The sequence below is a fragment of the Macaca thibetana genome, chromosome 17 (assembly GCF_024542745.1).
Source record: "Macaca thibetana thibetana isolate TM-01 chromosome 17, ASM2454274v1, whole genome shotgun sequence".
NCBI lineage: Eukaryota > Metazoa > Chordata > Mammalia > Primates > Cercopithecidae > Macaca > Macaca thibetana.
Window position 1 is genome coordinate 30,032,682 of NC_065594.1, and position 25,556 is coordinate 30,058,237.

Below are 25,556 nucleotides of genomic sequence, written 5' to 3' on the forward strand. Positions count from 1 at the left end.
GACCACAAAAGAAATTTTTTTTTCTGTCTAGAATGCATCTTTTCCTTACACTTAGAAATTTGTGACACAAAATAATGACTGTTGAAAGATATTCCATGTTCTACTGTTATGATTAGAATTAGAAGTTAAAAGTTGCACAGTGAAGCTTGGGACTTCTGCATCCATGGTGGTGAGTCTGGAGCCAGTGGGAGACTCCCATGTGGAGGCTGAGAATGGCATTAATAATAAGGAAATGAAGATAAGGTGTGGATCCTTGTGAATCTTGAGTTCTGGATCATACTGGAAGTAGACTAGCCTGAACTATTCATTCAAGTCAATAATTCCATTTTTTGCATAACCCATTTTGAGCTGAAATTTCTGTTTCTTGCAACCAAAAGACTTCTGTGTTGTATAATCACTGATATAACAAGCTATTTCTATATAGTTAGAACACTGTCACAAACTTTAGAGTAGAAAAACCTATATTCATGACATAAATATATAATATGTGTTTCTATAAATGGAAGATATATTTCACTGATTTTGTATCTTCTATCAAATAGTGATATAGAACTGATGTTGACTTAAATAGTAACCATGCTACATATATATATTTTTTATGTGGTTGACATAATTACTTATAAATGTTAGATCTGAAAGGGACTTTAATCCAACTGTCTTATTTTATACATGAGGAAACAAGATTCAGAGAAAATGAGTAAATCTTCAAAGGTCATAAAGACAGTTCTAGAACCCAGGAGGTTTCTGGGTATGTAGTTGAGACCTCTTTCCAGTACATTGAATTAGTAGGACATGATTTGACTTACTTATATTTAAGTCAATGCCATAACATGCCACATATTATCTTAACATCACAATACATTAAATCAAATACCAAGTTGTAATGACCAGTTTTATGTGTCATTTGTCCCAAGTTATTCAATCAAACACGAATCTAGGATTTGCTGTGAAGGTATTTTGTAGATGTGTAACATCTACAGCTGACTTTAAGTGAGGGAGAATATCTTAGATAGTCTGGTTGTGAGTCAGTCAGTTGAAAAGTGTGAGCAGCAGAGCCAAGATTTCCCAGAAGAAGAAGAAATTCTGCTTATGGACTGCCTGCATCTTTCTGACAGCCTGCCCTATAAATTTCACACTTGTCTAGCCAGCCACTGTAATCATGTAAGCCAATTCATTGTAATAAATCTCAATATATATATATCCTATTGGTTGGCTTCTCTGATTAAACCCTGACTGACACACACAAGTACTATAAAGTCATTTTAGTAAACTTTTTAAAGAAGAAATCATCAAGTAACATATTTTAAGTATATTATGAATAATTATTAAAATTATAATTAACTACAATAGCTTTAATGAGCTTAAAAATATTATTCTACTATAGCACACCATGAATGATAATATTAAAAACTACTGAATTTACATTTATACCCTGACTTCATGCTCCTTTTTAAAAATAATGAATTTTAAGAATTTTAAGCCCTAGCCATATAATTCAGTAATTTTGATGGAAAAGACATCATCTCTTTTTATTTTTAAAAATAAGTTTCTTGAAATCTTGTCACTGGCCTGTGTTAATGTTCTCATTTTCCTTGTGGTAAATTTATAATCTTTTCTAAACTCTCCATAAAAATAAAAACTCATAGTCTTTCCTTAATGTTTCAATCTCATTTTCACTGCCTTAATTTTACTTTCACTGTAAAATGAAATAGAATTGCTATGGTAAGCAATAATGAATCTTTGATGCATTGCTTTTTTTTCATTGACATTTTTAATTCTGTCTTAATAGAAACTGATTTCGTGCTCTGTTCTGTGGCCTACAGATATTCTAAGATGGTTTAAACAGTTTGATTAAGCAATAAATTTCAATATATTGATTACCTGAGTATATATATCTATTTATTAATTGTGAATAATGACATATTATGTTATTTCACATGCTCTTCACTTCTCCGAGTGAGTAGTTCTCAATTATCCATACTCAGAGAAAAAACAGTGGAATGAAAAATCCAAAATGGCAGATCTTCCAAAAATTACTTACATTTGACCTCATATTTAAACACATGGAATTAAACCAGACAGACATTGTAAAGGGCCTGGGATAACACTTAGCATTTTACATATCTGTGGTTCTCAATCTTGGCTATGCGGCAAAATCAAATGTGGAAGTTTTAACATGCATGCCAAAGTCTTGCTCCCAGCGTTATTTCATTCAGTAGGTTTGGAGGGGAGTCTTGGCTTGAGAACTTGCTTGCTTTCCTCTTCCACAGGCTCAGCTAATCCATTGAGGCTCTTCATGTTACTCTGGAATCACAAAATGTAAGAATAAAAAGGGTAGAAAGTCCTGTTGTCCAACCACTCATTCAGTACTCAAGAATCCTAAGCAACAGCCCGCAGTGGTCACCCAGCCTTGCTTAAATCCCTCCAGTGACAGCAGATTAACTTCTTCCTAAGGCAAGCTGCCCCATTCTGAAGATTGCTAGAATCTCCCTGAATTTTACATTCATACTTCCCTTTTCAGTCCCCAACTTAGGATGCCTTACTGTCTTTCTTTTTTTGTTTTGTTTTGTTTTTGACTGTTACAAAAGTTTACTTACAAAAAGTTTTATATGAAAATACACATGACCCAATATTTACATCACAGTAAAACAGGCCCTTTGGAGAGGGGACATAAATGTCTCTCCTGAACACAGTCATTATATATCCTTGTTCCAAGGTTTCTAACAAGATGACACCATTTCCTTGTATTACCACCACTCCATTATTGCTCTGTTGCCCACCAGCTGCCATCTCTACACATTCATCTATCACAAGATTGATGAAGGGATGGAATCCCCCACAATATTCCTTGGACATGTCTGCCACCATTTAATTTCAGTGATAACGTTTTGCCCATAAATAATTTCAACATGGAAAGGTAATCTTTGCTCATAGTGTCTACTCCATGGACTCACAGAGGTCTTGAAACAGAATTCCCCTTCCTGTCATTCTGTCACATATACTCCTACTCTATCAAATGTTGCTGCAGGAAGTCACAAAAAAAGTGTTGATTGGATCATTCCATATCTGAGTTACTCACTATTGCTTGCCAACTCTTGTATTCATATTTTTTGTCTGCTTCTCAAATTCCCCATAGCAGCTGAACAAAAACTTTATATATTCTTAAACCCCATCCCCATTCCCACATTCCCAAAAGATGATCTCACCTCCCAGTTTTTTGTTTGTTTGCTTAGATATTAAGACTATCTTTTTGTATTTGTCTTTTCCATCTCTACAATTGCCTATTTTCACCATTTAAGATGATACTTATGATGACCCTCTATTGTCAAGAAATGTCCATATTTTTCCAACTCTTAACAAATTCACTTATGTCCATCACAGTCTTTCATGCCTTGTATGGAACATTTTTCCATAATTTGCCTATTCTTTATTACATATTTACTCTTTCTCATTGCCCAAAATTCTACTTGGGTCTCCTGTATTTTAAAAACAAAATGAAAATTTTTTTTCAGCCCCGACATCCATTCAATCTACTATTCTCTCTTCCCTTTTTTACACAACATATTTCCATTAATCTCTATTAGCTTCCTTGAGTTCCTCACTACTTCATGGTACACTGTCCTCTCCACCTCTGCCATGGTATTGACTTTCTGCTCTACTACAATAGACTGTTCTCAGCCTCATCTTCTGTGACCTCTTCCCAGAATGTTATGTGCCTCCCTTGATGTGATTTCTGCTTTCTCTGGCCTTTCTAGCCCTCAGTTGATATGCATTCCTGCTACAGCACCTAACCCCTTCTAATAGGTGTTACAGTATCTGCTGCTTGTCTGATCTGTCCCATTAGACAGGAGGCCACATATAGCAGGGACTTACACAGAGAAGGCAATCTGTACGTATTTGATGAACAACATTCAACATTTTAGAAATTTGTAAGATTTTAAGTAACAACAAAGCCACATAGTAAAAATATGTCTGGGTAGCCAGCCTCCCTTTTTCCAATTTTCCCTCTTCTTGCTGCTCCTCACTTTCCTCTTCACATTAAAAATAGCTTTTATAGCTGATAAAATTTATGTGAGAAACCAAGCTGAAGCCCAGCTTAACCTCCCTCAACTTTCTCTTCTTCTTTCTGAGGTAGGATACATTTATTATTCATTAAATCATATCTGTGTGTGTGTGTGTGTGTGTGTGTACACACGTGATACGTTCTCATAAAGGATTCTCACCAAACAAACTAAAACATAAAGCCTCCTGCCACTGACAGTTTGATGGGTATATTTTAAGTTATTTCGTCTATGCAATTAATACCTTCAAAAAAATGCAAGCCAAGATTTGCTATAAATAATCCTGATCAGGATAATCAAACACTGTAGTCATGTGACTTCCTATTTTTCTTTCACTTTGATTTATATCTGCCATGTTTGTTAGATACAGCTACTACTGTTTATTGCTGTTAATTCCTTGACACCAAATCTTTCTGAAGGGTGTGTAGGATTTTCCATTTTTCCCAAATGTACATGTATGTTACAAATCTTTCCTCTAAGTGGGGAAATTTATAGCAAAAAATAAATGTTGCATCTGTTCAAATTGTCAAAGAAATTCTGAAAGAATGGAAGTGAGTACATTTAGCTGAGCAACAACACCAAAATGATAAATTCTGGGGAAAAATAATGACTTGGGAAAATGAGATTACAATATACGGACAAAGTCTCAAATGGAGCTCTGTGACATGAATGCAGTACATAATTCATTTTCAATCATAAATTGTTCCTTTGCATAAGCACTTATTAAGTATCAGGCACTGTTCTAAGCACATTGCATGGATGATGAGATTCAATCTTCACTCCATCACTAAGAGGTAGATACTGTCATTATTCACATTTTATCGATGAGGAAACTGTGCCCAAGTCACACTATTTGTAAGTAATAGATCAAGTACTCAAATTCAGATCTGTCTAACTTGAAAGCTCACTATTTCATTTCTTCAACAAATATTAATTGAACACCTACTCTGAGCCAGACATTGAGAAACAAGCAGACAATGATTGCTGTCCACATGGAGTTTACAATCTAACAATGAAGAGAGGCATTAATTAGTTAGTAAAACAAATCATTATTTGGATTAAAATTGTCCTACACACCACAGGCAAAGGCATATTATGTGATCTATTCCAAACTTCTAGACAGTGACTGTTAGAGGTCCAATAAATTTGGTTGAATATTGAATAAGATTGCTTTGAAAGTAAAATGTGGTGGACTTAACCCTGTCTTAGTGGAGGCCAGGCAAGGCTTCCTGAGAAGGTGACATTTAAGCTGAGACTTGGAAGATGATTTGAGCCGATAGCAGGTAGGAAAAGCTTGCAGGGAAAGGGTGTTTTAAGCTGTGTGCCTACAGTGCTTGATTCAAGGAAGAACCTTGGTAGATAGAAGGATGGAAAGTAGACTAGTAAAGCGGAAGCATAGTCGGCAGGTGAGCATGAGTACGTAAGGGCGACCCAAGACAAATGGAGGAGACAAGAAAACTATGGTCACCAGAGGCACACGAGCAATATAAAGATTTTCATCTTACTTTTAAAAGCAATATGTTGCTGGGCGCAATGGCTCATGCCTGTAATCCCAGCACTTTGGGAGGCCAAGGCAGGCAGATCATTAGGTCAGATAGAGACCATCCTGGCTATCTTAGTAGAGACAGTGAAACCCCGTCTCTACTAAAAATACAAAAAATTATCCAGGCGTGGTGGTGGGCACCCGTAGTCCCAGCTACTTGGGAGGCTGAGGCAGGAGAATGCCGTGAACCCGGGAGGCGGAGCTTGCAGTGAGCCGAGATGGCGCCACTGTACTCCAGCCTAGGCAATAGAGTGGGACTCCATCAAAGAAAAGAAAAGAAAAGAAAAGAAAAGAAAAGAAAAGAAAAAAAGAAAAAAGAAAAGAGAAAAGAGAAGAAAAGAGAGGAGAGGAGAGGAGAGGAAAGGAAAGAGAAGGGAGGAAGGCAGTATGTTGCCAGGAAAGGGTTTTAATAAGAAGAATGTCAGCAACAGATTTCCACAGATCACTGGAGCTAGAATGTGGTCAGTGAGGAAGTCAGTTAGTTGCAGCAGCAGTTCAGTCTTGGACAAGGATGCCAGCAGCAGAGAAGAGGAGAAGTGAACAGATGAGTCTTGCTTAGGAGATGAGTGTCTAGATATGAAGGCTAAGACAGAGTGCATCAGTCAGGGTGCCTGTGTTAGTTTTCTATTGCTGTGTAACAAATTACTCCAAATGTAGCAACTTCAAACAACATTTATTATCTCACACAGTGTCTTCAAAGGTCAAGAAACTGGGAGCAGCTTACCTAGTTCTAGCTCAGTCTTTCAAGAGGTTGCCGTCAGGCTGTTGGCAGGTGTTGTAGTCATCTAAGTTTGGACTAGGGCTGGAGGAGCTGCTTTCAGTCTCACTCACATGGTTGTTGCAGACCTTAGTTCCTTACCCTGTGGGTCTCTCCATGGGACTGCTTGACACAGAAGCTGGCTTCCCCAAAGTGAGAATTCCAGAGAGACTCTGAGACAGGGAGGTGATGGTGGGGAGTGGGGAGAGAGAAGGGGCAAGAAAAAGAGAGAGAGAGAGAGAGAGAAAGAGAGAGAGAGAGAGAGAGAATGTGAATGAGAAGGAAGCTGCAGTGATTTTTAGGATCTAATCTCAGAAGTAACACATCATGACTTCTGCCACATTCTACTGGTCACATTGACCAAGTCTGATACATCATGGGAGAGGACTACACAAGTTCGTGAGTACCAGGAAAGATATCACTAGGGGCCACCTTGAAGGCTGGTTACCACCACCATGTGATGGCACTTTCAAATTAGGGTAATTTGTGAACTTTCTCATGCACACGTGAGTGTATGTGTATGAACAGTTTGTTTTCTTACAAAGGACAATTTATAAATATATGTGCAAGGATTAGGCAGACCACAAAGGGATCATGCAAGCTCCTAGCACTCTAAGGAGAAAGAATCGTGGAGCGCAGGGACACCTTGAGAGGAGTTGTGCTGGGAGACACACTCACAGTGATGTGCTGGAGCCACCTCATAGGACACACGAGAGCTGACTGCATCTGTTTCCAACTTGTATTCAATGATGTCACACTGGTAGCCTAAAATAGGTCATGGTGGGAATACGGTACCATGGTAATCAGCAAATACTATAAACCAGAACTTTTGTTTTGTTTGGGTTTTTTTTTTTTTTTTTTTCAGAAAGCCAGTTGTTAAACATTTACTAGTACACCACCAAGCATAGACAGATGGAAGCAACCTCTTAAAGTGGTAGCTAAGGGAACTCACACCCAGATCCTACTGTCTCAAGGCAGAGGGAGGACAAAACTCAACCAGGAAGCCAGAGAACACAGGAGCCACTCTACATGCTCTGCACAAACCATCCCCTGGAAAAGATAGCAGAGCAGAGCAGGATATAGATTAGAACCACATAGTAAGGCTACCTATCATGAATGCACTCCAGCCTGGGTGACAGAATGGCTCTTCAGTGTCTTCTTCAAGCAGGTGTGTGGACAGTGATTCAAGTAACTGAAAGAGAAACCAACAAAGTATCATTTGTCACAGTATCTCAATTATTCTCTCTTAACCATCCTTATCACTCTTGATTTCCCACATCAATGGGGGGAACTTTGGCAGACCATTGAAAACATTAAATTTTCCGGTCAGGTTAGTGAATGAGTTTTGCTTTGTTTTGGTATTTGTAAACAATGGAAACTAACTCTGGCTAAGTTAAGAGAGAAAAGAAAGATGTGGGATAGCTCCCAGAATGAAAAAAGAACCTGAAGAGTGAGACTCAGAAAGAGCAGCCCTGGGTTATCCAAGGGGTAGAAAGTGGTTGATCATCTCTTCAGAGCATCATTGTTGAAATCCTGGTCATAAATATATATATATATATATATATATATATAATTTTTTTTTTTTACACTGTCCTTGACTTACCCTGCTCAAGATACATTCGTCTAGAATAAAATTTGATTGGCCAACTCTCTTGGCAAGAAGCAAGTTTCCTTAACTAGTGGTCCCACTGGGACTGCCACAATGAGGAGCCATTAGTTCCCAACAAGCAACTCACAGTGCTCTTAAAAACAGGAACAGGAGCTGGGAAGCCAAGGAGCCGCAAACGTCCTCAACAATCTGGGACATGACCTTGCTCCAAGGTCCCTCTTAAGTCACAGGTAGAGGGGAGCAACATTCAGACCACTAAAGTGGAAGTAATTGAGAATTAATTGTTCTTTTAAAATCTTTAGCCATAATATCAATAATTCAGAATGCCATAGAATTTGACATTAGAAGTTAACATTTAAAAATCAAAGGTATATAAATAAACATTGGAATGAAAATAAATAGGAAACTGGAAGAAAAGCTGAAATGTGCTCCTGTATAAAAGGTAAATCAAAGCCACTGTTGTGTCATATCTGATGACCACATAAGTATGTTCCAGTAGCATTGGGAATAAGTGGAAAATTTACAGTTAAAATAGAGACAGGATGTAAGCATTGTGAGTTTGTAGGTGACTTTCTGGTACACATTGGTTGTAAATATGAGGTCAGAGAAAATTCTTGGCCTTGGCGGGACATAGCGGCTCACGCCTAAGAGGCCAAGGGGATTGGATCACATGAGGTCAGGAGTTCGAGACCAGCCCAGCCAACATGGTGAAACCCCGTCTCTACTAAAAACACAAAAATTAGCCAGGCATGGTGGTACATGCCTGTAATCCCAGCTACTTAGGAGGCTGAGGCACGAGAATTACTTGAACCCAGGAGGCGGAGGTTGCAGTGAGCTGAGATTGCACCACTGTACTCCAGCCTAGGTGACAGAGTGAGTCTCCATCTCAGAAAAAAAGAAAGAAAGAGAGAGAGAAAGAGAGAAAAGGAAGGAAGGAAGGAAGGAAGGAAGGAAGGAAGGAAGGAAGGAAGGAAGGAAGGAAGGAAGGAAGGAAGGAAGGAAGGAAGGAAAAATTCTTGGCCTTTAGGGCTGTGGGTCCCCCTGGTCTGCATTGTTCTGCTCTTTCCACTCCTCCAAGCCCTGCTGTCCTTCAAGACTCAGCCCACATGTTTTCCCTCTGAGTCTTCCTGGACCAAATCCAGCCCAATCCGTGATTAAGTAGTGTTTGTCATGTATGCCAAGTACTTGGCACTTTTCAAATATCCCCTTAGCTTGTTACACACATCTTTTTAGGTAGGAGTCCTGATCTTCATTTAGGGTTCAAGAATATTGGAGGCAGGATCTTGATAAGTTGGCTGTTGGAGGTTTACTACAACTTTATAAAAGCTTGATCTTTCTACCTTTTTCTAGTTCCTCTTCTTCCTAAACCTCAAAAATATGGACCTTCACAAAGGTTTGCCCCTCTTCTCTCTTCTTTCTACCTCACAATGTTATGTGTTAAAGATTGATTAATGAGAGTATACATATGAAAGCCCAGGAAGGACTTAGGTGCAGATGTTTTAATTTTGTTTGATGCCCTTCCCACTACAAGGTCCCCCAAGCACATGCACATCCCTGTAATGCTTACTCATATTGATAGTATTTGCCTCATGCTACATGTACTTTCTCAATGATCTCATCTACTTGGGTAGTTTCACTGTGATCTTTTAGGGGACAACTCCCCTTCTGCCTCCAGCTGACTCATCTCCCAGCTTCAGGCCCGTATTTCCAATCGAATGTTCTGTATACATCTCAGACTCAGCACATCCTAAATTGAACTTATCCTTCCATACAAACCTAGTCCTTTTCTTTATGGAAGCACTTGATCTCAAGTCATAACTGTTCTAGATGTGAGTCATACTTGAAGTCTCAGAAACATTTCAGCTCCAGAATCCCCCTCTCACCCCCTCCTACCCAATATTGGTTGCCAAATCCTGGTTGAGCCTCCCAGTCTTCCTAATGTTCTGTTTCTCTGGATCCCCATGTCCGACCTTCATTAAATTTCAACTCAAATCCTGCTAGAACATCCCAACTAGTTCCTCTCTCTGTTCCCCACTTCGGCCCATCCTTTATACTAACTATCACCAGAGTTCTTCCCCTAAATCACCAATCAGATTATGCCAAACCCAGGAACCACCACTGCCCCACAACCATAGATCCAAGTTTTTAGGCCTCCTGCTGTTACATGTCAACAAGCTATCCACAATTTGTAGCACCAACCAAGCTGTCTGCCCTCATCTCTTCTGAAATCCTCAAACCTAGTGCCATCTCCATATTTCACATTCCCAGAATATGCCCTCCACCATCATACGATTAACTTGGCTGAAACGATTTCCTTTGTCTTGAGTGGTCTTGCCACCAAGATCTTTATAATCCTGCATCCTCCAAGACACCTTACAAATTTTACCAACTAAAATTAATTATTCCTTCTAACAGTAATAACTGCCCATTATAGAGAACTGAATATGTACCAGGGCCTTGACAAACACCATCACATTTAATCCAGACCACAACCCAGCAAGTTAGTTATTACAGACCCCCAATCCTTTATCTAAAACCATGAGGCCAGCTGTGCTTTCAAATTTAAAATGTCTTGTTTTTCAGAAGGGTAATACACTGGTATGTATATCAGTTTCACCACCTGTAAAATGGAGGATAAATACAAGAACAGCACATCCCTTATGGTATTGTTGTGAAACAGGCAAGGTGTCCCTTCTAGAAGACCCAAATGAAATGCCCATTCAAATGCATTTTTTGGGTCTATTTGTTTGACTGTTATTTTAGCTTTTGAATAATGTGTTACTAGGGAAATAAACACATTATTGTGTGTTTATTTATGGCTCTAACTTTACAGTTTCCTAGTATGTAGCAGGAAGGTGATTTTGGCCTTCATTTTGTTGCATGTTGTGTTTCTTTTTTATTTTTTATTTGCAACTGTTACTTCTTTCTGCTACTTAGCCTAACCCCCCCTGTACTCAGCATTTTCTATCAAAAGCCCAGGCCTCCTGCCACCCCAGTTACAACCCTTTCTTCACTTTTCTGGCCTATTTTATTATTAATTCCTAACTTTCTCTGGCAAAAGAAAAATTATTTAGACAATGATTCGCTTCTCTGACAAAACCACTTCATGACAATTATATTAAGTTTTAGGAATTCAATGTAAGCACCACCAATACATTTTTTCCTTTTATATCACCATGGGTCTGGATGCAGAAGAGACCAAGAATTTAGTACTGGAAGAGACCTTGAATCTCAGCTAGCACATATGACCTGGGTTTGTTTAATTATCTACTATATTTGCGGAAACGAGGGAGCGGGAAGTTTTAGTGACCTGCTCAAGCTCATGCAACTAGTTAGCAAGACAACACTGGCTAGATCCTAGCTGATTTCACCCTGCATCTGTTTTCCATTACTATTGATTAGTTTGTTTTTCCTAAAATTTCAAATAGGATCATGCAGTGTGTATTTTTTGTATCTGGCTTCTTTCACTCAGCATAATGTTGTTGAGATTCATCCACATGGTTGCATACATTGGAAGAATATGCTTTTTTATTATTGAGTAATATTTTTTTGTAAAGACATACCACAATTTATTTAGCAATTCTTCTACTGATGAACATTCGGGTTATTTCCAGGTTTTGCCTATTATAAATAAAGCTGCTATGAACATTCTTGTAATGGTGTTTTGTGAACATATATTTTTATTTCCCTTGGGTAATAAATACTTATGAGTAAGTTTGATGGGCTATAGTGTGGGTGCACATTTTATTTTATAAGAAATTGGTGGTGGCTTTACATCCTTACCCACAGTTGGGGTTGCCAGTTTTTTAAATTTTAGTCTTTCTAATGGACTCGAAGTTATATCTTATTGTGATTTGGATTTACATTCTCTTGATGATTAAGTTGCATTTCCCTGATGGATTTTCATGCACTTACCAGCCATTCCCCATGCCTTCCTTTGTGAGGTGTTGGTTCAAATCTTTTGCCTATTTAATTGGGCTGTTTTTCTTCTTATTTGTGAGTGGTAAAAGTTTGTTTTATATGCTCAATAAAGTCCTTTGTCAGAGGTATGCGTTATAAATGTATTTTTCCAGTCTGTGGCTTGCATTTTTGTATTTTAAAAGAAGTCATTAGAAGAGCTAATTAAAAACAAAATTTAATGAGATCAAATTTGTCATTATTTTCTTGTATGGATTGTGCTTTTAAAATTTCATTTTACTTTATTTTATTATATTTATTCAGTATTTCTGTCATAGCATGAATCATGCTTTTTTTGTATCTTATCAAAAACATATTTTTTTTGCATACTCCACTGCCACAAAGATTCTCTCCTATTTTTTCCAGACGTTTTATCATTTTAGCTTTCATATTTATGTCTTTAATCCACTTTGAGTAAATTTTTATGGACAGTGTCAGATGAGGGTTGAGGTTCATTTTTTTTCATGTAGATTTCTAGTTGCTTTGGTACCATTTTTGAAAAGACCATACTTTCCCATTGAATTATCTTTGTACTATTGCTGAATATCAGTTACCACAGGTGTATGTGTTTACTTGTGTATTCTATTTTATTGTGCCCATTGTTTGGACAAATCATGCTGTCTTGATTACTACAGCTTCTTGAAATCAGGTAGAGTAATTTCTCCAATTGTTTCTTTTGCAAAATTATTTTGACTATCCTTGGTTCTTTTAGAATTCGTTTGTCAGTTTTTACAAAAAGTCTGATATACCATAAATAAGATATATCACATCATTTATTTAGACCTTCTTAAAATTCTTTCAGCAGTCTTCTGTATTTTTCAGTCTATAGGTTTTGTATATATTTAATTTTCCATAAGTATTTCATGTTTAATGTTATCATAAACAGAATTTTAATTTCACTTTGCAATTGTTCATTGCTTGTTATATTCTTTATTTCCTTGTATAGAAATACAATGGACTTTTGTATATTAACCTTATATCTTTTCTCTTTTTAATTTGAGACAGGGACTTGCTATATTGCCCAAACTCCCCCCGAACTTCTAGGTGCCAGCGATTCTCCTGCCTCAGCCTCTTAAGTAGCTGGGATTATAGGCACATGCCACCATGCTAAACTGTGGCCTTATTTCTTGAGATTTCATTAGTTCTATTATATTTTTTCTTGGTTCTTAGGGATTTTCTATGAATACAATAATTTTATCTGTGAATAAAGCCAGTTTTATTTCTTTATTCAAATTTATGTTTCTTCTGTTTCTTCCCTTCTTTTTCCTCCCTCACTCTCCTTATTGTTTTGACAGATCTCTAGTACAGTGTTGAATAGAAATGGTGATAGTGGACAAGTTTTCTGTATTCCCAGTGTTAGGAAAAAAACATTCAATCTTTCAACGTTAAAGATGATCTTAGCCTTAAGTTTTTTGTTTTTGTTTCTGTCTTGTAGATGTCCTTTATTAGGTTGAGAAAGTCACCTTCTAATCCAAATTTACTGAGAGACTTTTATCTCTCAGTAAATGATGAGTTACACTGATTAATGTTCAAATGTTAACCAACCTTGTATTCCTGGAATAAGCCCTCACTTGTTCACTATGTATTATCTCCTTTTTATATCTGCTGAATTTGATTTGCCAAAATTTTGTCTTGAACTTCTTAGGCCTGAGAATCAGGAGAGTCAATAGTGTTAGTGCTGGTCCAGAAGCCATCATGCTTCAAAACCAAGAAGAGCTGATTTTCCAGTTGGAGTCTAAAGGCAAGAAAAGACTGATGTCTCAGGTTACGCAGTCAGGCAAGAGGAGTTCCCTCTCAGGGTTTTTGTTCTATTCAGGTCTGGAATTTATTAGATGAAGTCCACCCACATTAGGGAGGGCAATCTGCTTTATTCAGTCTTCCAGTTAGATATTATTCTCACCAGAAACTCCTCACAGGTACATCCAGAGTAATGTTTGATAAAGTGTCAGGACATCCCATGGCCTGGCCAAGTTGATACATAAAAGTAACTATCACACCTCTGAAACAAACATTTGGAACCTTTAAATTTCGAAGTTGAAAGAGAATTAAAAATTCTCTAGTCAGAATTTTTTTGTTAATTGTTTTGCGTGCAATTCAGTGATGTCTAGAGATGTAATGGGCTGACCTAAAAATCACTACATTCATTCGTTTACTTAAAAATTCAACATTTATTTTAAAAACATTATTAAGCGTTAACCATATAATTGTCATTGAAGATATAAAATTAGTAAAAACAAAAAGTCATTGAATTGTGTATTTAAACAAGTCAGTATTATGGTACATAAATTATACTTCACATAAAGCTGTTATAAGAAATAAGATCCGGTTCTTTCCATCACAGAGATGACAGTTTAGTGGAAGTGTGAGACAAGCATAAATGATTACAATAACTTGTGAACATGCTATAACAGCTGCATGCTTAGCCGCTTAGCACTGGAGTACCAGGGCTCAGGCCTTGGACCTTTTATATTTTCTTCCCATAACCAGTCCCTTCATGATTTCATTTATGGCTTTAAAAATCAATTGCATTTTGATGACTCTCAAATTTTTATCTTCAGCAGATATCACTCCAAATTCTGAGTTCTTATCCAACTGACAACCTATTATCTCTCTTTTAAAGGCTAAAGAGCATCTCAAACTCAATATGTGCAAAACCAAATTCTTAGCCTTCCCCTCCAAATTTGCTCCCTTCTACAACCTTCAGCTCACTTCATTAGCAGCTTCATCTTTCCAGTTGCTCAGGCCAAAAAACCTTTGAGTCATCTTTAATTTCTTCCTTTCTCTCATACACTGCGTTTAATCCATCATGAAATCCTATTGGGTCTACCCTTAACATATATCCAGAATCTGACCACATCCAACTACCTCCCCTGCTACAATCCTGGCCCAGGTCATCATCTTCTCTTGTCTGATTTATTATCTTACTCCCTAACAATCCATATTCTGTAACAACGAAAGATTCTGGGAACCTCTGAAAATGTAACCCAGATCAAGTCAGTTCTCTGATCAAATTCTCCAACAGCTTCCTATCTCACTCCTAGTAAAAGCCAAAGTCTCCAGGCATGGTGGCTCACACCTGTAATCCCAGCACTTTGGGAGGCCGAGGCAGTCGGTCACCTGAGGTCAGGAGTTTGAGACCAGCCTTGTCAACATGGTGAAACCCCACCTCTACCAAAAATAGAAAATTTAGCCAGGTGTGGTGGCGGGCGCCTGTAATCCCAGCTACTCAGGAGGCTGAGGCAGGAGAATCACTTGAACCCAGGAGGCGGAGATTGCAGTGAGCTGAAATCATGCCATTGCACTCCAGCCTGGGCTACAAGAGCAAAACTCTGTCAAAGAAAAAAAAAAAAAAGCCAAAGTCCTCACAGTGGTCTGCAAGACCCCATAAGATCTGGGCCTCCAACTCTACTACCTTTTGCCAATCTAGTCTTCATTTCTCTTATTTCTGTTCACTCTATTCCATCCATATGGCTTTCTTGCTATTCTTGAAATATTGGCAAGCTCCTGCTGCAGGACCTTTGCATTTTCTGTTCCCTTTGCCTGGAACTGTCTTCATCCCCATTGGCCACCCCCTCACCTCCTTCAAGCCTTAACTCCCATGTTACCTTCTCACTGAGGTCTTCCCTGACTACCCTATTTCACTTGGTAAGCACCCCCTCTACTTCCCACACACCCCCTCCCCTAGCACTTCTTTCCCCCTTCCCTGCTCTATTTTCTCCATAAACACTTACCATCTTCTAACATCCTACATAAATAATTTACTTATTTAGTTCATTGTCTGTTTATCCCCATGAGGCCAAAACCCCCATGGAGGCTTGTCTGTTTTGTTCACCACTATTTTCCTAGCATTCAGAACAGTAGGCATTTACAAAATATTTGGGTAGTGAAATAATATATACTCCTCCAGAACTCTTAAGAGAAGAAAATGAGTGGTTTTCTTCTGTGACCAGGTCAGAGTGTTTTTTCGGGCAAGGATTGCTAAGATGAGGGAAAGGTTGCTGGTTGTTAAGGAAGAGTTAACTGTAGAAGTGACAGTTTAATTGAGTTGTGAAAGATAATCAGGAATTTTCCAGGTGGAGAAGTAGATGGCATTACAGTTAGATGGAACAGTGTGTACAAGGCCAGAACATTTTGCAAAAGCACAGCATGGTCAGAAAATGCTGAAGAGTTGAGTATTGGATTGGGGAATTGTGGAGGAGTGAAAGAGAAATTGTGGGACCGGAAAGGAGGGCTGGGAGGCCATTCAGAGCAAGCTATGGAAGACAAAGGCAGATTAGACCCCAGTCTCCCAACATCCTCTCCAGCACCTTGTCTATTGCTTCATACAGCCTCCCTTTTAAGTCTAAAACACATTTTTCTTTTGGCTACTATAGGTTAATACCTTCACTACCCATGTCTTCCTTTAGAAAAAAGAATGCTTCATGACCCCAGAGTGTTGAAATTTAAGGCAGGTAATTTAAAAAATATGCACATTTTTAAAAGCAAAAAGCTGAAAGAATTTATATTTTAAAATAGATTATAGATTTTTGATTACTCAAATCCAAAAGACTAAAATAATGGAAACTTCAAAAGAAATGACAGCTGATGCCTAGTGCCAGCCTATTTTCATAATCAATTTTACTCTATAGAAAATAAAGTGCCATAGAGGACTGTGGAAATAAATGTAAATTTGGGGGGATTAAAAAAGTGTCCTTTAAATTTTTTAGCAACAGGCAACTGTTAAACTGACATTGATTTTATATTATTACCATTATGATTTGAATTTTTAAATTAAGCAATGAGGGATGGGAAATTGTGTGTAGTGAACTGATCGTGGACTATAATATTAGTTTTTTATTTCTTAAAAGTACTTTAATTCTCTTTAATTTGATTTGTCAATTTGAAGATCGGGTACCTTTTATTATATTAAAAATAGACAGCCTGGGCAACATGGTGAAACCCCATCTGTACAAAAAAATACAGAAAACAGTTAGCTGGGCATGGTGGTATGAGCCTGTGGTCCCAGCTACTCAGGAGGCTGAGGTAGGAGGAACACTTGAGCCCAAGAGGCAGAGGTTTGCAGTGAACCAAGATTGCACCACTGCACTTGACCTGTACAACAGAGTGAGACCCCAGCTCAAAAATAAATAAAAAAATAAAAATAAAAACAATGAGCAGAACAATTATACATTCATTCATTTAACAATTTTTCTACATCAGTCTGTGAGCAAGAAATGTAATTTAGTTTTGGATTCCAAGTGACCACAAAAGCAAGCAGTTATTTCTCCTTTATTAAAATTCCCATGAGGAATGCATTGAACTATAGTGTGGAGAGCAACCATTCATATGAATTTTTGAGTGTACAGTCTTATTTTATTAAGATAAAACAGTCATGAGAATCTTCCAAAATTCCCATGGAAATCATATCATTTCCATTGACTTGTGTGTATAAAAACTGACTAAAATGTTGTTAATTTCAGATTCTTATAGAAACCTGTATTTGCCTTCAAATGTCTCTAAGACTTCCTACGTTGGAGTACACTAGCCCTCATCCAGCTTATGCAGGCCTGATACTACTATAACAAGACCTATTTTTCTATACCTAAGCAAATATATTCATAGTATTTTAAAAATTGCTTTTTTTGCAACATTTAGCAAGAGTCACATAGTTGTTCTGTCACTCTGACCCAGCAATCCTGCTCCTAGGAACTTACCCATGAGAACTAATTCCACAAAAGCAAAAATCCAGTTGCACAAAGATTTTAACACTATCTATAACAGCCAAAATCTGAAAGCAAAATCATTTTCTACAACAGGAAAATGACTTAGAAAAGCATAGTGCATCAACAAGGTGTCGTATATGTGATCATTAAAAAGGAGTCTAGGAAGTGGCAGAAATATCAAAAATATTTTTGATAAACTTAAAAAGCAGTATTTTTAAAATCACATTTATGTTGTGATTATAAATATACAAAAATCGATGAGCTAGTGGAGGACTAGAACACAATATGGAAAATAAAAACAATTGTTCAGATTAGGATATCGGAAATTAGGAGTTTATTTTACTTCTTATAAAAATGTCTCAAGTGTTGTTTTACATCAGCTTTTCAATTAAAGAAATATAACTACTTGCTATGCAGAATCAATTTATACCATAAAAACACGTCCACATAGGTCACAAATAAAAGCTGGACTTGTACAGAAACGATCCATTTGTGTACTCTGTGCATTTCCTCCTGTAGCTAACTTTCTAGTGCCATCATTTTTACCAATGTCTTTAAACTGTGTGGAGTTGCTTCCAAGATCATGTTGGACCCCTCTCAAACCTATGAAACCAAAATCTCTGGGGATTGGGCCTAGGTGTATATGTATCTTAATTCCACCCTCCCATCCTCAGGTAATTCTAACATGCAATTAGGTTCAGAATCAGCGGCCTTGAAGATGACCTTTCCAAATCGGAAATTTAAAAACAAAACAAAACCTCATTTTAAAGAAATACAAAAGTTATAGTCAACATTCAGGTGACTACTTTCAATTTTGATTTCTTGGGATGTAGAAATGAGTGGCATATATGTTCATAGTACTACAATCCAAGGCATGATTTTGTGCTATCCTTGGAAAGCACCAGACTAAAGAAGACCCTGCAGAATGTAGGTGATCCCATCCCAGACCATATCCTCAAGGAACTGGCTCCTGTGTCCACGTGGCCTTGCCAAAAGGCAGCTAGAGGTTCTCAGGAATTTCCCAGAAGGCAAATATTCCTTTTCTCATTAAATTTGCATATGGTGCTCAAAATGTTCTAGGTATCCCAGAATTTCTATTATTTTGATTTCTAGCCATTTTCAGATGCCCAGCTGCTCCCCTCAGGCACATACAACTCCGTAGTCACCAGGATTAACATAGCAGAGTGGATGGAGGCAGTAGAGCTTGCAGGAGGTGCAGAGGAACAGAGCCCACCATAAATGGTTCTCTCAGTTCTAGCCTGATGCAACGGGGCCTGCCTCTCAATCTGCCTTTTTCTCCAAAATGAGTACATTGTAATCCATCTTGGCCCTTCCCTTTTCTCTGCTTTGTGGGTTATATGTTATTTTCCCTCACTTTACAAAAGCAGTCCATTGTCACAATTTAATATTAATTTAGAAGGAGGCTGGCCCAACAAATTTGAGAAAACCAAGTCCCAGAGAGGATAAATGACTTGCCCACAGTCACGTAACTTGATGAGGCCAAGCTGATTTCCTGTCTCAAAAGCCACTTTTCATTATCATGAGGAAATGCATACGATTAACCCATAGTCTGGGGGGCATATTCTTTAGGTTGCTCTCATAGCAGGGACGATTGGCAGTGACTTCATCCACACCTTCCTACCCAGCCATCCTGGACGGGTGACACACAGCTGAGACATCTGCCGTGGAGTATGGAAGGCTTCATACTGGGGCACACTGGAGAGACACTTGGGAGATACAGAACCTGTGGTGCTCTCCTTGTTAACAGCACACATTCTTAAGATTAGAGCATCTTAGAGTGGAAAAGGAGAAGTGAGATTCATTTGTGTCTCCAGCCTACCCTAGGTCGCATGTTAAACCACTCACCACAACATGCAGAGTGGGAGATAAATAATTCAGTGTATACAGGCTGTGCATATATGTCATCAAAGATTGATATGTTTTTATATTCAGGTAGTTGTCAATATATGAATGAGATATAGCCTATATTACTCCAAAGAATTTAGTATTTAAAATTCTATATCCATTTTTGTTAGAGAAGATATTACTGCACAAAGACATACTTAGCCTCATATTGCTGGATGTGACACTGATGGTTTCAGGAAACTTAACTGCTAAGGACTGAATTATGTCCTCCACCCAAAATTCTACAGGTTGAAGCCCTAACCCCCTATGTGATGATATTTGAAGATAGGGCCTTTGGGAGGTAATCAGGGTTAGATGATGTCATGAAGGTAGGGTCCTCCTGATGGGCTTAATGCCCTTCTAAGAAGAGACATCATAGATTTTGCTGTCTCTCCCCCATATAAGTACACAGGGGGAAGATGGCCAACTGCAACCTGGAAGAGGGCCCTCCCTAGTACCCGCCCAGGCTGGCACTGTGATCTCAGACTTCCAGTCTCCGGAACTGTGGGATAATACATTTCTGCTGTTTAAGCCACCCAGTCTATGGTGTTTATTTTTTATTATTATTATTTTTTTGCCTAAGCAGACTAATACACCGACCTCCAAGAACCATACTGATTCTGTTGGCACACAGCATGGGTACTAGGAACACCAGATGCTCCTTGCTCTGGGCTGCCAAATGTCCAGTTTTGGAGGGAGGTCAAGGATCCGAAACAGTAGTGTAAGTTCTAATGCTAGCTCTGGAAGCTATTCCTGTGCAAGGTATCCAGAAATTAGGCATGTCATAGATAAACAAAAGAGTACAATTGCACAACAGTGTATTCATTCACTCATCCAACAAATATTTATTGAGCATCAGCTATGTGGCAGGCACATAGGTACTGGGGATATAGCAGTGAACAGAACAGACACAAATCTCTGTCTGCTGGGGAGGACAGACAATCCATGAAATAAGTAAGTAAAATATATAATCTAAGGAGTGACAAGAGCTAAGGAGAAAATTTAAGCTGCAAGGGTGCTAAGGGATACTGGTGGTGATGTTATATAGAGAGGTTAGGGAAAGTCTTATTAAATAGGTGCTGGGAGAGGTGAGCTAGGGAGCTGTCTGTATATCACCAAAAGAACATTCCAGAATGGACAGAAAAGCAAAGGGCATGAGGTGTGTTGGGAAAATATCAAAAAGGCAAGTGTGGCAAAAAAGACATGACAGGAAGTAAGAGAGGGCAGTGGGTGGAATAGATCATGTAGCATTCATACCATTCCATCGACTCCCCTTCTCCTCGGAGCAGAGCTGCAGCACGATCTGCTCCACATTTCAGCACAGTCTCCCAGGCTGCTGTGTGTGCAGGGTTGCTCAAGTAAAGGCAGCTTTGAAATGTGTGCTGCGTGGGTGTCCTAGGGCTGCCAAAACAAACTGCCACAAACTGGTGGCTCAAAACAACAGAAATGTATGAGCTCATATTTCTGGAGGCTGCAAGTCTGAAATCCAGGTGTCTGAAGGGCTGATTTCTTCTGGAGCCTCTGCCTGAGAATCTGCTCCATACCTGTCTCCCAGGTTCTTGTGGTGGCTGGCAATCCTTGGCTTGTGACTACATCATTCCAAGCTCTGCCTCCATCTTTAGGCAGACTTTTATTCCCCTGTGTGTGTTTCTGTATCTCTGGGTCTCAATGTCCCACTCCTTTCTCTTATAAAGACACCAGTCATTGGATTTAAAGCCCATCCTAATCCAGTGTGACCTCATCTTAATTAATTATATCTGCAAATATGCTATTTCCCAATAAGGGAACACAATGTTCTGGATGAGCATGAATTTTGGGGGGAACACTATTCAATTCATTACTCATCACTAAAATACAGCCTTTAGGTTTATAAACTGAAAAAAAAATAGCCTTTAAAAATAATCAGTACTTAATTTTAGTCTGTTCCTGCAGTTTATAGGTATTTAGAGGGTAAATACCATATGAAATCAGGATTGGCCTCTCAGCAAGTTAGAATTGGCTGAAAACAAAGTATAATAAAGAAGGCCAGAGTCCAGGGACTCTGAGGGACTAATCTGGCTTTTTTTCAAATTAATAGTGAACATATATGAATATCTGAAAAGAAAAGAAAAAGATATTTTCATGGAACTTTCAGTAATGATGACTTCGGTCCTGGCCTTAGTGAATGGCCTTGACTCTGGCCAGGTCGTTCAGTAGACCTGTACCTGGGGTCTCCAGTATACAGTCAGGGTAAATTGCTGCCAATCCTTTACCAGTGACTTTTTAAAACGGAACATGTTTGTGCTCCATGAAACAAAAATGTGAAATAAATTCAACCTCTACAAATAGTAATCATCAAATCTGAATTCTTATACTGGCATATCTCTTCTCCAAACTCACCCTTGGGCACTTCTTTCTACAATGCATTCCAAGGCCAGGTCACCAAACGCCAGGCAGAAGTGCCTGGAGAGAAGATCAACAAGCATGGGGTACTGCTTCTTTTTCCTGTCCAGTTTGCTGTGGACAGCCATGCTCCCCTAAAGGCATTGTCTGAATATGTTTTTATACGGCTGTGCACCCCTCAGAATAATGTCCTTCTGGGGAGGTTATTTCACCCCCAGCGCCTGGCCTTGTCAAAGGCCTGCCCCTCAGCCTAATGCTGCCTACCTGATGATACCCAAACATGCTCCTGCCCCCTTCCCATTTGCTGATGTGGCATATAGAGCTTTGGCTGGATCACACATTAAATCAAATTGCCTGCAGGACAGCTCCATGTACAATCCACAGTATGTTGAGAGAGAGGCATCCCACCAAAGCTTCCAGCGCAGCACCCGTGGAAACCAGCAGTACAGATATCCTGCATCGCCCTTCTCCCCATAGGCTACCACCCCCAGGCCCTGTGCTCATATTTTGGCATGTTAATACTAAGCCCAGAGACACTGAAAGCATTTATTTATTTGCATGCCTTTTCATTAAAGTTCAGTCTTTTTTGCCTTTCTCTTTGGTTTCCCACTTTTTCATTTAAATGGTAACATATTAAATACACTATTGTATACCCGGCTTTTTATATAACTGTATTGCATATCATATAATTTACCCATCTCAAATGTGTACAATTGAAAGATATATATGTGTGTGTGTGTGTGTGTGTGTTTGTTTATTTATTTATTTATTTATTTATTTATTTTTGAGACGGAGTCTTGCTCTGTTGCCAGGCTGGAGCGCAATGGCACAATCTCAGCTCACTGCAACCTCCACCTCCCGGGTTCAAGTGACTTCCCTGCCTCAGCCTCCCGAGTAGTTGGGACTACAGGCACACACCACCACGCTCGACTAACTTTTTGTATTTTAGTAGAGACGGGGTTTCACCATGTTGGCCAGGATGGTCTCAATCTCCTGATGTTGTGATCTGCCCACCTCGGACTCTCAAAGTGCTGGAATTACAGGCATGAGCCACCACGCCTGGCCTTCACTTATTAATATTATTATTATTTTGAAATAAGTCTTGCTCTGTGGCCCAGGCTGGAGTGCAGTGGTGTGATCTCGGCTCACTGCAACCTCCGCCTCCCAGGTTTAAGCAATTCTCCTGCCTCAGCCTCCTGGGTAGCTGGGATTATAGGCACATGCCACCACACCTGGCTAATTTTTGTTTTGTGCTTTTTGTTTTTTGAGGTTTTTTGTTTGTTTGTTTTTTGTTTTTTTGTAGAGATGGGATTTCACTGTCTCTACCAAAAGATGATCTTGAACTCCTGACCTCAGGTGGATGGCCAGGCTGGTCTCAAACTTCTGACCTCAGGTGATCTGCCTGCTTTGGCCTCCTAAAGTGCTGGGATTACAGGCATGAGCCACAGAGCCCGGCCTGAATGATTTGTTTTTTGTTTTTAGTGAATTTACCAGGTTGTGCAACCACACACCATGAATCAGCTTTTGATCATTTTCATCCCTCAATAAGAGCCCTCATGCCCATTTACAGTTACCAGTCCCCTCCTCCCCCAGCCCCAGGTAACCTCCTTTGCTCCTGAAGAGCAACTGTGATAAAGTAGTTCTTGGTGTTGTCATCACAGTCTAAATGGATTTGGCCAATTTCCCTCCCATCCTAGGAACCAGGCATTTTCACCGTGGCTGTCTTTCTGGTCTGAGCCAGAGGGCAGTCACAGCGGTGACGCCAAAGGCTGGGGGAGGAAGGAAGGAAGCTGTGGCTGGCACACCTCCATGTGCTTGAATCCACAGGCCCCTCTGCCCCAAACCAAACCACACTGTCTGCCTCCTATTTCAGCTCTGCTGAGAACAACTTTTTAAAAAACTTTAAAACAAAATTTTCAAGAAAAATGACTAAATGCCTCAGTCTTAAATCTTCTCTAATTTTAAAAAAAAATTAATGTATTTTTTTTTAAATCCTGGATTATAATGACCTAAAAGGTTTTTCCTAAGTAAAAAACACAAAGTTGAGGTAAAATAACACATTACCATGCTCAGGTACACAAGGTTATGCCTGTCACTGACCATTTGGAGTTTTGGTTTTGTTTATTAAGGAAAAATCAGAGCAAACACAGGAATCAAGAACCACTGAACTTGAATGATGCCTCTATCAAGGCCTTTTTGAAGAGCAATGTTCAATCACAGAATTAAAAGGAAGGCAATCAGGTCAAGTTGTAATGCAGTTTGACTTAAAATGCACATGCACAAAACAGCTATCTCTGCCTTCACTTTCCCCTATGCTCTGTGAGAACAGGAACATATAAGGTCTTCTATTAATATTTCCCTAAAGAATGAATAAACAAATAAGGGCCTATTGTGTCCTAAGCATTGTGTAGCCCTGATGTCAAGAAATCCAAGTAAGATGGAGAAGTGGACCTATAAACAAATAATTTCTATATGCAGTAGTCCTCCCTTATCCATAGGGAATACATTCCAAGACCCCCAGTGGATGCCTGAAACCACAGATAGTACCAAACTCTGTCTATACAATACACAAATTTATTTTTCCTTTTTCACAATATCACAGAAGTTTCATTCTTACTGTAGATTTTAGCAACCTTAGCATATGAGTTTTTTCCCTTAGTAATCCAAGAACTTTCACCTTTTCACTTAAAGGAAGCGCTTGATGGCATATCCAAATCGCCAGCATCACTACTCTTTCACTATGGGACCATCATTACGTAAATTAAGGGTGACGTGGACACAAGCACTGTGATACTGTGACAGTCGATCTGATAACAGAGAGGGCAAATAAAGTGACTCAGGGGCAGGGAGTGTCAACAGTGTGGATCTGCTGGACAAAGTGAGGATTTCCATCCTGGGCAGGACGGAGAAGGATGGTGCAAGATTTCATCATGCAGCTCAGAGTGGTGGACAATTTAAGACTTATCTTAGTAAATTGTTTATTTCTAGAATTTTCCATATATTTTCCAACCACGGTTGACCACTGGTAACAAAATCGCTGAAAGCAAAGCTGTGGATAAGGGGGACTACTGTAGTATGATAATCAACAGAAGTAATGTCAAGGTATCATGATAGCTCACCATGAGCAGGTGTTAATTTGGGTTGAGGAGGGGGGCAAATGATGAGGGAAACTTTGCATATGCGAAATGCAAACTTTTTGGGAGAAATAAGCATTCTCCAGGAAAGCAAAGACAAGGTCATTCCAGGCAGAGGAAATAGCCTATGCAGAGGGAAGAAATAGTTTAGTCTAGTCAGAGCATAAAACATAGATAAGTTTCCCCCTGTAGCCATGAGGCACAGGGTAAGCCTGAAAGAATGAAGTCCTGGGTGAGGTCAGATGTGGGAAGCAAAAAACAGTTTGATGGTTGTATTAGTCAGGGCTCTCTAGAAAAGTGGAGCCAATAGTATATATCTATACATTACGACACTGCTTAATGATGGGGATACATTCTAAGATGCTTCGTTAGGCACTTTTGCATTGTGTGAACATCCCAAAGTGTACCTACAGAAACCTAGATGGTATAGCCTACTACACACCCAAGCTATCTGGTATAACCCATTGCTCCTAGGCCACAAGCCTAACATGTTACTGTACTGAATA

At 39.0% G+C, this 25,556-nt stretch overlaps 1 protein-coding gene and 1 pseudogene across 1 annotated transcript in view; one reads left to right on the forward strand and one right to left on the reverse strand.

Annotated features, from left to right (window-relative positions):
* Positions 1-25,556, forward strand: part of LOC126940470 (peptidyl-prolyl cis-trans isomerase NIMA-interacting 4-like) — a 1,058,238-nt gene that overhangs the window by 443,973 nt on the left and 588,709 nt on the right. The window lies entirely within an intron of this gene.
* LOC126940252 (small nuclear ribonucleoprotein G-like) lies at positions 2,209-2,932 on the reverse strand (annotated as a pseudogene).